Source organism: Polypterus senegalus, chromosome 4 (assembly GCF_016835505.1).
Source record: "Polypterus senegalus isolate Bchr_013 chromosome 4, ASM1683550v1, whole genome shotgun sequence".
Lineage (NCBI taxonomy): Eukaryota > Metazoa > Chordata > Cladistia > Polypteriformes > Polypteridae > Polypterus > Polypterus senegalus.
Window position 1 is genome coordinate 100,304,914 of NC_053157.1, and position 13,866 is coordinate 100,318,779.

Below are 13,866 nucleotides of genomic sequence, written 5' to 3' on the forward strand. Positions count from 1 at the left end.
TCCCATGCTCATCGACTCAAACCACTTACACCTTAACACCAGCAAGACCAAGGAGCTGGTGGTGGATTTTAGGAGGCCTAGGCCCCTCATGGGCCCTGTGATCATCAGAGGTGACTGTGTACAGAGAGTGCAGACCTATAAATATCTGGGAGTGCAGCTGGATGACAAATTGTACTGGACTGCCAATACTGATGCTCTATGTAAGAAAGGCCAGAGCAGACTATATTTCTGAGAAGGTTGGCGTCCTTCAACATCTGCAGTAAGATGCTGCAGATGTTCTACCAGACGGTTGTGGCGAGTGCCCTCTTCTACGCAGTGGTGTGCTGGGGTGGCAGCATAAAGATGAAAGACGCCTCACCCTTGGACAAACTTGTTAAGAAGGCAGGCTGTATTGTAGGAGTAAAGTTGGACAGTTTAACATCTGTGGCAGAGCGACGGGCATTAAGCAAACTCCTGTCAATCTTGAATAATCCACTGCATCCACTGAACAGTGTCATCTCCAGGCAGAGGAGTAGCTTCAGTGACAGACTTTTGTCACTGTCCTGCTCCACTGACAGACTGAGGAGATCGTTCCTCCCCCACATTATGCGACTCTTCAATTCCACCCGGGGGAGTAAATGCTAACATTAATTTTATTTTTATTTTTTTCATTTTTATTACTATTTAATTTAATATTGTTTCTTTGTATCAGTATACTACTGCTGGATTATGTGAATTTCCCCTTGGGATTAATAAAGTATCTGTCTATCTATCTATCTATCTATCTACAAATGTTAAGTATGTTTCATTTCGTGTTGTGCCCCGTAATGAACTTTTGAAAATAACGTCTTCTTTTTGGTGGTTCTCACCATTACGCCATAAGGAAGTTTAGGAACTGAGCTCTCCTTTTGGCGGTTTCATTCCTTATTTCCATTAAAAGAGGATTTATTTCACACACAAGGGCCACTCCCGGTCCCCCTTTCTTTTTTCCACACGGCCGCTGTCCACACACCTATCACGTGGTTGGCTCCCTGCCTATATACATTAACGACATCCCGTGCTCATGTGCCTCCTCACTCACTTCCTTACTGTCCTCAGCTGTTCATGCTCACTGCTCCCTTCTTCTTTACTCCACCACTTCAAGCCTGTTATTGTTCGCCTTGCTTTACGTCTGCCTGCTGGTGACTCCTGCCTTTTCGTTTACTCCACTGCTTTACTACGAAACTTACAACCACCAAAACTTTCTAATGGCACCAGGCTTTAGATTGAATCTCTGCACAAGAACCTCATTGAGGCAACTGTCTTCACTGAAACAGGCTCAGAGAAGACTGTATTTATTCCTTGCATCCCTCTCATATCCTCTGACCTCCCATTTCAATTCAAACGCCTCCAATTTCCAGTAAGGGTCTGCTTCGCTAAGACAATTAATGAGTCACAGGGCCAGACTCTAAAAAAGGTTGGCATAGACTTGACACAAGATTGCTTCTCACATGGCCAACTGTACGTTGCATGCTCAAGAGTAAGCTCAGCAGACATTTTACAGCCTGAGGGCAGAACTGCAAGCGTTGTTTACAATGAGATCCTTACATCTTAAAAATGTGTATTTCTCTTACACAACATTTACAATCATACTCATCATTCTCAATACTAAAATATGCCTACAACAATTAAATTGACAATCACGTTATGTTATTTTTAAAATGTTACCTTTTTTTTCATATCTTCTTTAACATACTACTTCTCCGCTGCGAAGCACGGGTATTTTGCTAGTAACGAATACATTTACTTTGAGAGGCTGATGAATGAAGATAATAAGAGAGAGAGAAGGTTGGATGATAGTAGAGATAGTGAATCAGGAAGTGCAAAGGATTAGCAAGGAGGAAGTAAGGACAGCTATGAAGAGGAAGAAAAATGGAAAGTCTGTTTGTCCAGAAGACATACCTATGGAAGCATGGAGGTGTTTAGGAGAGATGGCAGTGAAGTTTTTAACCAGATTGTTTAATGGAATCTTGGAAAGTGAGAGGATGCCTGAGGAGCGGAGAAGAAGTGTACTGGTGCTGATATTTAAGAATAAGGGGCATGTGCAGGACTGTAGTAACTACAGGGGGATAAAATTGATGAGCCACAGCATGATGTTTTGGGAAAGAGTAGTGGAGGCTAGGTTAAGGTGATGATTAGTGGGCAGCAGTATGGTTTCATGCTAAGAAAGAGCACCACAGATGTGATATTTGCTCTGAGGATATTAATGAACAATTATAGAGAAGGCCAGAAGGAGTTGCATTGTGTCTTTGTGGACCTGGAGAAAGCATATGACAGGGTACCTCAAGCGGTGAGGTCTGCGGTAGGAGTGATGGATGCATTCAAGGTGGAGGTTGGATTGTATCATGGATTGGCTCTGAGCCCTTTCTTATTTGAAATGGTGATGGACAGGTTGACAGACAAGATTAGACAGGAGTCCCCGTGGACTATGATGTTTGCTGATGGCATTGTGATCTGTAGTGATAGTAGGGAGCACGTTGAGGAGACCCTGGAGAGGTGGAGATATGCTCTGGAGAGCAGAGGAATGAAGGTCAGTAGGAACAAGACAGAATACATGTGTGTATATGAGAGGGAGGTCAGTGGAATGGTGAGGATGCAGTGAGTAAAGTTGGCGAAGGTGGATGAGTTTAAATACTTGGGATCAACAGTACAGAGTAATGGGAATTGTGGAAGACAGGTGAAAAAAAGAGTGCAGGCAGGGTGGAATGGGTGGAGAAGAGTGTCAGGAGTGACAGACGGGTATCAGCAAGAGTGAAAGGGAAGGTGTAGGTAGTGAGACCAGCTATGTTATATGGGTTGGAGACGGTGGCACTGACCAGAAAGCAGGAGACAAAGCTGGAGATAGCAGAGTTAAAGATGCTAAGATTTGCACTGGGTGTGACGAGGATGGATAGGATTAGAAATGAGTACATTAGAGGGTCAACTTAAGTTGGACGGTTGGTAGACAAAGTCAGAGAGGCGAGATTGCGTTGCTTTGGACATGTGCAGAGGGGAGATGCTGAGTATATTGGGAGAAGGATGTTAAGGATAGAGCTGCCAGGAAAGAGGAAAGCCTAAGAGGAGGTTTACAGATGTGGTGAGAGAGGACATGCAGGTGATGAGTGTAACAGAACAAGATGCAGAAGACAGAAAGATATGAAAGAAGATGATCCGCTGTGGCGACCACTAACGGGAGCAGCCAAAAAAAGAAGAAGAATTTGTGTAGGCATAGGGTCTATTGTAACATATGCTATTCAATTGTGACACAAACACTTGCTTGGCATATATTTAATGATCATGATCACCCCAGCATGGTTTCTGCATGGGTACAGCTTGGCATCATTCTTACTTTTGCATTTCTTCTTTTCCTTTTTTTAATTTCGGTGTGCAAATATGTTATTTATTCAGAGCTAATGAGGTCTCTCAGTCATCTGGGATACCAGTTTAAAAAATATAAGGGATTTCTCCAAGAACCCTAAATATAAGTTTTAAAACATACATAGGCTTGATCTTATTCCTTGCAAACACAAACCACACTTATTTACCTTTTCGTTTATCCTATCTACTAACTTGGTGCTGCTAACACATCTATAAACATTCTGGTTTTGTCCTATTGTTCTGTCTTTTTGTCTTCTATTTCCCATTCTCTTTTTGATTTTGTCAGTTTGAAATTCTCCTTTACCTTGAATCTTTACTCTTCTAGACCTCTCTGACTTCATTTTCTCAATGCACCAATGTAGGTTTATCTGCGTTGGCACAGCAGTGGCTAAATTGTTTCTTACATCTAAATGGAAGACCCCTGAATTAATTATCTTTAAGGAATCAGCTCTCCTCGTTCTATAATATGACTCATCTGGAGTTACCTGCATTGTAAATTAGGAAAGCACTGTAATGGAAGGATTTTTCTAAAGAGCAGATGGGCGTTGGTCGCTTCAGCATGTTTTGGGAGAAACAGCCGGGAATGTTCTAAAGATACAGCCAAGGCTATGTAAGGAGTTGTTTTTCACTTCGAGAGGCTTTTTTCACATGTAAGCATATTACTGTGTCTTCTGGTATCAGGCACTAGTCTCAAGGCCGAGTAGAAGAAAAACATAGCGCCGTGTCCCGTGGAAGGAGGGGGTGTGAGAAACTGATCACTTCTGCATACACTGCTTCCACGTAGGCCAATTTTGGGCAAGGACACCTAATTAGTATATAAGGGAAGGTTCCTCCCTCAGTTTCTTTGGAGGCTCAACCGTGGGGACAGCGCGCACCACCCGGTATTTGAAAGGCAAATGAGTTGGTCCTCTGACAAGACTGACAAGCGGGTCCCCTCAGTCTACTGGTCTGGGATGATGGCTCTGTGTCTTTTTATATGTCTGTAAGTATTGTTTTGTTTTGTATGTCTGCATTATATTGCATTATATGTGTTTGATTATTATAATTGATTAAGTAAATAAAATAGAAGTATTGGACCTCTTCTCTCTGATTCTTTGCCTACTTATGTTCTAATCCCTTGAACCATTTTCCCAAATCAAAACAAGCACCCAGCAAGTCCATTAAAAACTACTAGGCTTTTTGGTTATATTGCTTATTTCTGTAAGTTCATAACATATTGGTATGCTTATTTGCTGTTCTTCTAGGCATTTTGGCACTGAACATGGAATGGGGTGGGTGATGGCTGCATTTTGGGCTTTTATTACTTAAATACAGTAGTGATGTATGTTCTTGTAGTTGCATATCATTTATTATTAATTATATACATAAACATTTGATCAAAAAAGAAATTAATGAACTTGCTACAAGAGCAATGCACTGACCTCACCATACCATAATGTAGAAGTGAAATATTAACTTTTCAGAAGGCTGGATATTCCTTTAGCAAAGCAAGCCATAGTTCTTATTGGGGATGGGGCACACAAATCCGTCCCAGTACTATTGAATGTTAAACCACTATTTTGTTAATTTTTTAAGGGCATAGTTAAAAGGTAATTGACTATACTTATAATAACCAATTTTATGATTCAAATTTAGGCATAATGTGAATTTTGAAATAGTTTTATTTTTCATTTACCACATTGAAGGAATATTTCAATTTATTCTTAAGTACTTTTTACAGTATTTTAACAAAAATTATTCTTTTGAAGTTTAAAGTGTGTTTAATCTTAAATATCAAAGTACTAGACCCTCTCAATTCAGGAAAAATGTGGGTATCAAAAAAACTCAATGTTTACCCTTTAGAAAAACAAATGAAATGTTATATAACGTCTATGGTATTAGTTGACTGGACTTTTCTCAAAATATGTTATTTTTTATTAGAAATTATATTTACTGTATAGGGTGCCTTCACATTACCCAAAACCCCTCCACCTCTATAATATGATTGTTGGTGACACATGATAATGGTAATGATGATATTATGAATGAGATGGATTTTGAAACCAAAACACAATATAGAACGAGAGAGTTAAGACAGTAAAAAGAATCTTTATTTAAATGTTTACAATACCCTGCTCTTTTTGTGCTATATTCATAGGCCCATATTACCCTCTAGTATAAAAAAATCAGATTCCATTTATTTTCTCAGACATGGATACAAGTGAAAATATAAGCCTAACGCGATTACAGACATATGGGATCCTTGAATGGCATATCTTGTTTATAACGTTTACAATATATCACAATGTTATATAAAGGAAAAATAGGTCAAACACAATTTAACACTGAAAGGTTTTTTCTTTTCTAATAGGTATAGGTAACTACTCAACAATCTAAATAAAGCTAAAATAATGTCCATCCATTCATTTTCTGAATACAGTTTTACCTGCAAAGATTAGCAGAAAGCTACTGCCTTCAATTTATTTTTATATGCTGAAAGTCATAAAAAATGTGAGAATGACCAGATTGTATGACCTAATAAGAAGGTGATTTGTCATTTTCATATATATGAGAGTGTCAGTGTAAAGCAGTAAGGCGAATGTCTATTACGCTTCCCTGAAATATAGTAATAAGACGTGGATTCGTGCATAACGATTGTAACGTTTTTCTTGCCTTGCATTTTATTACTATGTTTTGATTTAAATATATACAATAACATGCTGTCACAATTTGTACTGTGCAAAAATAAAGAATACTGGGCACGAAGTCGATCTAAAATGGCTAGCGCTGTTCCGCGCACGTTTGCCATAAATACAGCAATGTAGAAGCAAATTGAATTGTACGTGTGCGGATCGAAATCCAGCTCCTGGTTTTCTCTCCATCTCTGCCTCTCCCGATCGCAGTCATCGTCTAACAGAACAGCGCTTATAAATTGGTTTGTCATTTTTAGAGATCTCGCTGTAGATGTACCACATTGCAATCCGACATTACTGAAAAAAGCGTGTTTTCGTATAAGTAAATTCCGACAATGAAGAAAGAGAATCTGTAAGTGAATGACGTGGAAAAGAAGGTTATTTTTTGCCTTGCCAGACCAAATACAAAGCATCGACTGCCGCAGCTCATCGAATCCTTCTGGAAAATATTGGCCGCCTTCTAAACCGAACCATTGGGAATTTATTCAGTGTGTACAGATTACTTTTCTATATCATATGTCAATGGACCAACAACCAAGAATACATTTATAATGAACTACATGCCTTTCTTTAAACGTATCCGCTGAATTAAAGTCGATTTTAGACATTTAAACGAGAAAGGAGCTATTCTTACTGGTTTCAATGGCAGTACTGGAAGGGGTTTACAGCTGCAGTTCATTCCACTGACTGGAGAATGCGGTAAGAAAATGTGTCCTCATTTTATTTTCACAGTAAATGATCTAAAACCAACGTATGTGTTTTAACTACTGTACCTTTTATTTACTAAATGAACTTAAAATTAATATGTAATTATCGTACCTTTACCCTGCCCCCATATCACGATTGCTGTGTTTACGTGTAAATGTGGGAAATTCAGCATACGACTTAATCCTTGAAGGAGCGGGTGTTTTTCTATTCTAATTCCCAGACGAATCATACACTTTCCCTTTGGTTCTTTGTAGGGAAGCAGGTGAAGACCCATATCATCGGTTTGATCTTCCCTAGGTAAATTGGCTGCTGTCGCTTAGTGTCTTTTGTTTATACATTAATCATCTCTATGCAGCTTATCTTTAGAAGCACTCTTCCTAATGCAGAATTAGCAAACTGCAATAAACGTTAAGCATCTTGTCAAGATGAAGGAAGAAAAAAAAAGGTTTCTCAAACGTGATTATATTATTGATATTTAAAGGCAATGCAAGTGACGCTTATTTTTGTGTATTTATTGCAGAAGACGTTTTCGAGAAGAGGCAGGCGCATTGTAAGCATTTTTTTTTAATAAACAAGTATCGAAGCATTTTTGTAATGCGTTATTAACATGACGCGCCTCCTCCCCACCTCTCACGATCGAAAACACGTTTAAAAGAGCAAACCGTTACAGTAAAGAATGTCAAAGGACTTGGCAGTGTTGTAATCGCACGTCTTAAAATAAAATTACGTTCAGTAGGTGTAGTTTACAGTAGAATATGGTAATGGGAATGTAAGCATCCGCAGCGATCAAGGATGGACGACTCCCGTTACTGTTTTTTTCTTCAAAATTGACGCTGAGGACTTGTTTCGCCTTTTTAGAGCAAATCTACACATGCGCGTCATTTACAAAAAACGATTAAATAAGAACGTCAAACATTATATTCTTAAAGATCTCGTGAAAATATCACTTAAACATTCCGAGTGTTTTATTTTTACAAATACCGTGTACCGTCTCCAGCTGCAGAAATCATAACGGAATACCTTTTGAGTTCGGTGGTGAAAACCTGGGGTTGCATTTGCTTATTTCTTGGTTATAGAGCAGACAGAGATGATCAAAGGAATGGTACCTTCCTGTCACAAGCGGTTTCCTAAAACCAAAACATAAAATGACCACAGCTAAAACATTAGTATGGGAATCGCAATTACAAGATAAAGTAAAGCAAAATAGTGTTCGAGTTGCCATTGACTTGATTTCATTCGGAAGCTGTTTTTCAGTTTTAATCGGTACTGGTACTGTTTATAGCACAAATTGCCTTTTGAGAAAAGGGGAACAAGAGTTCAGTTTTGTATGTACTGCTTGGGTGAGTTTCTTGAATACTAAACAACCTTTCATTGGCATCTATCCCTTAAATGCTATTGCATTAATTGTCTTGGTGGTGTGCTTTTCTACGTGCTTCACTTGCATTAAAATTCTTCTGGCATTTTAGAGGCACAATGTTTATCTCGGATCTAGCTAAATTAAATTGCATAGATTTATGTACACCTTAATTTGAGTAGTGACAATTGTAGAAAGTGAGTTTAACGATTTCTGAGACTTATACTTGTAAAAGAATGGTACTGATGGTACTGTCCCAAAGTGTTACTATGTATTGAACATCTTTAATGTTTTCAAACTCATATTTATAAACATCTTGCATTGTGAGCACATGCCATAATAATGAAGTGATCTAACTTAAATTACAAATATAAAGCACAAAAATCTGATCAAAAAGTATACGCCCCCTTCAAGTCAGTATTTAGTTTATGCACTTTGGCAGCAATTCCAGACTTTTGCCAGTGTGGATAGGTCTCTACATATCTGGTCACTACATTTTTTCATTATTTTGCCTTTCTCAAGCTCTGTCAGGTTGCATGGGGATTGTGAGTGAACAGGCGTCTTCATGTCCAGCCACAACTTGTTAATTAGATTGAAATCTGGACCATGACTTGGCAGCTCCAGGATATTAACATTATTGTTTTTTTACTCCATTCACATGTAGCTTTATGCGTGGGGTTGTTGTCTTGTTTGGAAACAGACCTTCTACCAAAGCACGTTTCCTGCAGACTGCTTCAGGTCTTCTTCCAGGAATTCCCTGTATTTTGTTCTATTCATCTTATTCTTTGTTCTCACAAGCCTTCGAGGGCCTGTAACAGAGAAGCATGATGCTCCCATCACCATACTTCACAGAGGGGATGGTATGTTTTAGAAAACATGCAGTTTGGTATACTCTGTGGTGTTTAGTGTAATAGCCAGAAAGTTCAATTTTGGTCTAATTAGACCATATAATGTTCTTCAGACTGATTTCATAGACTCCCATGTGTCTTAGCTGAGATGCCATGTGCGTTTTCTTCACGTGGCATTTTCTTGGCCACTTAATCATAAAGCTGCTACTGGTGAAGCACTTGTGCAACTATTGTATGCAGTGTCTCAGATCTCAGCCACAGTAGCTTGTAACTCCGTCTGAGTTATCATTAATCTCCCTCCCTAACTAGCCTTCTTCGTTCATAATCACGCTCAGTTTTTGTAGCTGGTCTGTTCTAGGCAAATTAACAGCTGTGCAATACGTTGTCCAACAGTGACATGGATGTTTTTTTGTATCCATCCTCAGACTTGTGCTTTTCAGTTACCTTTTTACTGACTTCAAGTACCATCCAGTTACAGGTTTTATACTACATTCGACTTAAAACCGTTGACCACAGACAGCTGAACCCAGTTTAACCATTTACTGTATATTACTTTTAAAACCATTTGGCTGCACCAATGATTATTTAGGCATGTCATGTTAAAGGGAGAGAATACATATGCAATGAATTGTGTTTAGTGTTAAATAACAATAAAATCTATCTACCTATAAATAAGTTATGTAATGTATATGTGTATATTTGATAATAATAATACATTTTATTTTTATAGCACTTTTCCCATGTTCAATATTTATGTACAGCAACAACAATTTATTTTTTGTATAGCCCAAACTCACACAATGAGCGCAGCAATTGGTTCTTTAATATGTCCAATTTTTTGATCGCTCCCCAGTCTTGACTCTCTAAAAAGACAAGAAAAAAAGCTCCCAAAAATACCCTTGTAGGGAAAAAATGGAAGAAATCTTGAGAAAGGCAATTCAGAGGGAGATACCCTTTTCCAGGTAGGTTGGGTGTACAATGAGTGTCAAAAATTAGGATAAATACAAATCACAAAAAGTACACAAATAAATCTACTCACAGATCTACAGATGATGATATCCAATTTATCATTGCCACCTCAAGAATACAATACAGCATTACAAACTACAAAGCAAAATTCAGCAATAAACTATACCACTCACTAAATACAGAACTGTCATATATGAGAATACAAATTTGTTCAGAGTCCTGAAGACCTCAGCCAGCAAGTTGCCTCCCCCCTAATGGCCATTCCACAGCTGAGTCAGTGCTAAACCGGCCAAACTGATGAAATGACCCTTCTACCTGATGATTCCAGTGATCCATTATAAAAGACGACTTTTTTGTAGGTAGGCAAACAAACTGGCAGTAGAGCAGTGGCACCAAGTCCCACATGTGAGTACAGAGAAGAGAAACAGAATAGGTGAGCATTAGTAAGATTATAAATATCATAATACTTATGCTTAGTACTGCTGACTAACAACACAGATGCAGTATGCACAGCTAATCAGCATCTCTACTCAGGGTATGCTAAACTGAAATAGTGAGTCTTAAGTCATCAGCTGGTATGTAAAAGCTGAGACTTGAAGGGGCACCTCTTATAGTAGCAGTCAGACTATTCCACAGCTTCTTGTAATTAAAAGCTCAACCTTCCACTGTTATTTTATTAATCCTTGGAATCGTTAGCAGGTCAGCATATTGAGATCTTAATGTCCACTCTCGTTTGTAAGTCATGATAAGTTTAGACAAGTAAGCAGGACTTTGGCCATTTATGGCTTTATATGTTAAAAGCAGGATTTTGAAATCTGCCCTAAATTAAACTGGGAGCCAGTGTAAGGACTAGGAACTGGAGTTATGTGTTCATATTTTGTTGTTCTTGTAACAATTCTTGCAGCAGCATTTTGAATTAACTGAAAGCTGTATTAAGAATGATTTGAACACTGCATTGCAGTAGTCAGTCCTACTAGAAATAAGTCCATTCATCCATTATCCAACTCGCTATAAGCTAACTACAGGTCATGGGGGTCTGATGGAGCCAATCCCAGCCAACACAGGGTGCAAGGCAGGAAACCAACCCCGGGCAGGGTCGCCAGCCCACCACAGGGCACATACACACACCCACACACCCACACACCAAGCACACACTAGGGACAATTTAGGATCGCCAATGCACCTAAACTGCATGTCTTTGGACTGTGGGATGAAACCGGAGCACCCAGAGGAAACCCACGCAGACACTGGGAGAACATGCAAACTCCACGCAGGGAGTGTATGATTGGTCTGGCTACCGCCACACCTCCGTGCCGCCTACTACAAATAAATGCAACAATTAATTTCTTAGTATCCTGTGTATTTAGAAAACACCTTAATTTCCTAGCATTTTAAGATGGAAAAAACATGTTTTAGATAGTTTTGTAATGTGCATTTTTTAAATGACATGCTAGTGTCAAAGATAATGCCTAGATTGTGGCCTGATTCAGTAAAACCAATAGCGATTCCAATTGTGTCAAATAATGACAAAATATTTTTCCGATCTGCATCAGTCCTTCCAATACTGAACATTTCCGTTTTATCTCTGTTCAAAGACAAGTAGTTCTCATCAGTTCCTTTAACTCACTAACACATCTAATTAAGGACAACATCAGAGAATCATCATTTGTTCTAAAAGAAAGGTACAATTGGGTGTCTTCTGCATATGAGTGATTAACATTATAATTTTAATAACCGATCCCAGTGGAAGCATATATAGGGAAAAAGGTAACCGTTATTTTCATACTCAAAAGAAAAGAAAGTAAGAGGTTCAACATTTTGGCTGTGTAGTCTGAATTATGAGATAATAATGCATTTTATACATGTGTTTCGGCCCCTTTAGAGATTTTTGTATTATCAGGTTTCTGTTTCTGGAGTCTAATTTGAGTTTTGACAAAGTTTCATTTCAATTCCTTTTTATTATGCCTTTTTCATGTGACGCATGATGGATACATCACATGATCTCAATTGTCACAGTAATGATGTCAAAGTACCAAAATGATAAATATGTAGGTGATTTCTGTTTTCTCTCTCTCTAGATGTATGAACACCATCTTTGAAATATTTATAAGTAGGCCTTAGCAGTAGGTTTGGTTATGACTCTGCTTTTGTTTTTTGACTTTTTATGCATCTTACATATATCTTTTCACATCTTATATATCTTTCACATCTTATATAAAATACCATCTATTTTCTTGGTTGCCAGTTATTATCTCTCTGTCTGAGTTCAGATTTTCACCTGCCCTAACTATGTTTCTAATGTTCTGCTTATTCATAAAATGCCTTGACACTCTCATGTACTATAACATTCATTAGGTTTACTTGATTCTTACCTTCATTTATGTTCAGTATGGGAATAACCTTAACTTTTTTTGTTTTTTTCTGCCAACGGTGCCAGAATAGGTTCTCGTCTATATAACCTTTAATTGAATCATAAATATTTGAGAAAGGATTGATGGATGCATAAATTTAGGGCTACATAGTAATTCAGTAGTTGACAATCCCAGATTCTGTAGATTGTGTGTGTGTGTGTGTGTGTTTTGTCCTGGGCTCTTTGGTTTTCTTTCATATTTGTTGAGTTAAGTTTATTGACCCTGTTTGGATGTGTACCCCAGGCAGGATTAGGTAGGAACATTAGGCTCTGGCTGTATTAAAAGTAAATTAGTCTATTAAATATAAGAATATTTAACTTCTGTCTTATCTAGGAACTGACTGCCATATGTCTAAAATCCATTTTAGTGTTTCTGAGTAGCAATAAAAAATTTAATATTTAAAAAATTGATTAAAAGAAAACAAAAATCTACAATAGTTCAAGCTTTATTTTCTTGATGTGTAAATTGTACATACTGTAGTGTATATAGGACAGTGAAATTCTTACTTGCATGTTTTCTCAGACCAGTGACAATAATACTATACCAGCAAAATGACACGCATTCACAAAAAAGATTATATAGCATTAAACTTGAATACTTATAATTATATACAATATAAACAATATACATTTGAAAGTATATATATACAGTACATATGTACTGCATATATATATATATATATATATATATATTTGATTTCATAAGAGGTAAATGTGTTATTATTCATATCGTTTATGTGGAAATTAATACACTGAAGGAGTGGGTAAATTTTCTTTTACTATTTCTGTTACTGTTAAATTATGCATATCCATGTACATTTGAAAAAAAAGTAAAACTGAATAACAACTTTTGGAATATATGCTGTCAAAGAATGTCTCCTCCCTGAGGGGGTGGTGGTTGCCTATCTGTAAAGAGAGTACAGTAATGAATAGTTATAATGAGTCACAGCAGAATACTACCATGGTGTCTGCTTAGCTGGTTATATACATAGTTTGGGTTTTACGTAATTGATACATTCGCTAATAATTTTGGCTCTGTTATTTTATCTTATGATAGGACTAATTATGACATTTTGTACTCAATCAGTTGTAACATTGTACTTTATTTTTGTTTGTAGGATTCACATTTTAAGTGGCCTGTTGGGAAACTGGTGTAACAGTTGCTTGTTCATTACCTATGTACTTATTTAAGTCGTTTGTTACTCACTAACTACAAACATTTTCGAGAAACTTGCCCCTGTTCAGCTTTGTTGGGCAGTTTATTCTGGTGGGTGGGTATACTTTAGACCAGGGGTTTTCAAACTCAGTCCTGGGGACCCACAGTGGCTGCAGGTTTTTGTTCCGGCCAGATTCGTAATCGGTGACAACAAATGATAACACTGATCTCATTTAATTAGCTGTTATGTATTCCTCTTCTCTTATTCTACATTCAGAAAAGCTCAGCAGAATACTTTTTACATTTATAAGACATTTAGAAATATTTCTATTTTTGCTACAGATTTAAATGCTTAATTCTGTTTTGTTGATTTC

The 13,866-nt window shown here is 37.6% G+C and overlaps 1 protein-coding gene across 15 annotated transcripts in view; it reads left to right on the plus strand.

Moving 5' to 3' along the window:
* The first annotated feature begins 6,134 nt into the window (after positions 1-6,134).
* adgrl3.1 (adhesion G protein-coupled receptor L3.1) overlaps positions 6,135-13,866 on the plus strand; it is a 1,314,450-nt gene continuing 1,306,718 nt past the window's right edge. For 5 of the 15 annotated variants that reach the window (XM_039751102.1, XM_039751099.1, XM_039751105.1 and 2 more), the window contains exon 1: positions 6,152-6,746. The gene's annotated coding sequence lies outside the window, so the exon portion shown is untranslated. Of the gene's footprint in view, positions 6,747-13,866 lie in introns of all 15 variants that reach the window. The other 10 variants (XM_039751107.1, XM_039751111.1, XM_039751112.1 and 7 more) reach the window with 4 other exon arrangements.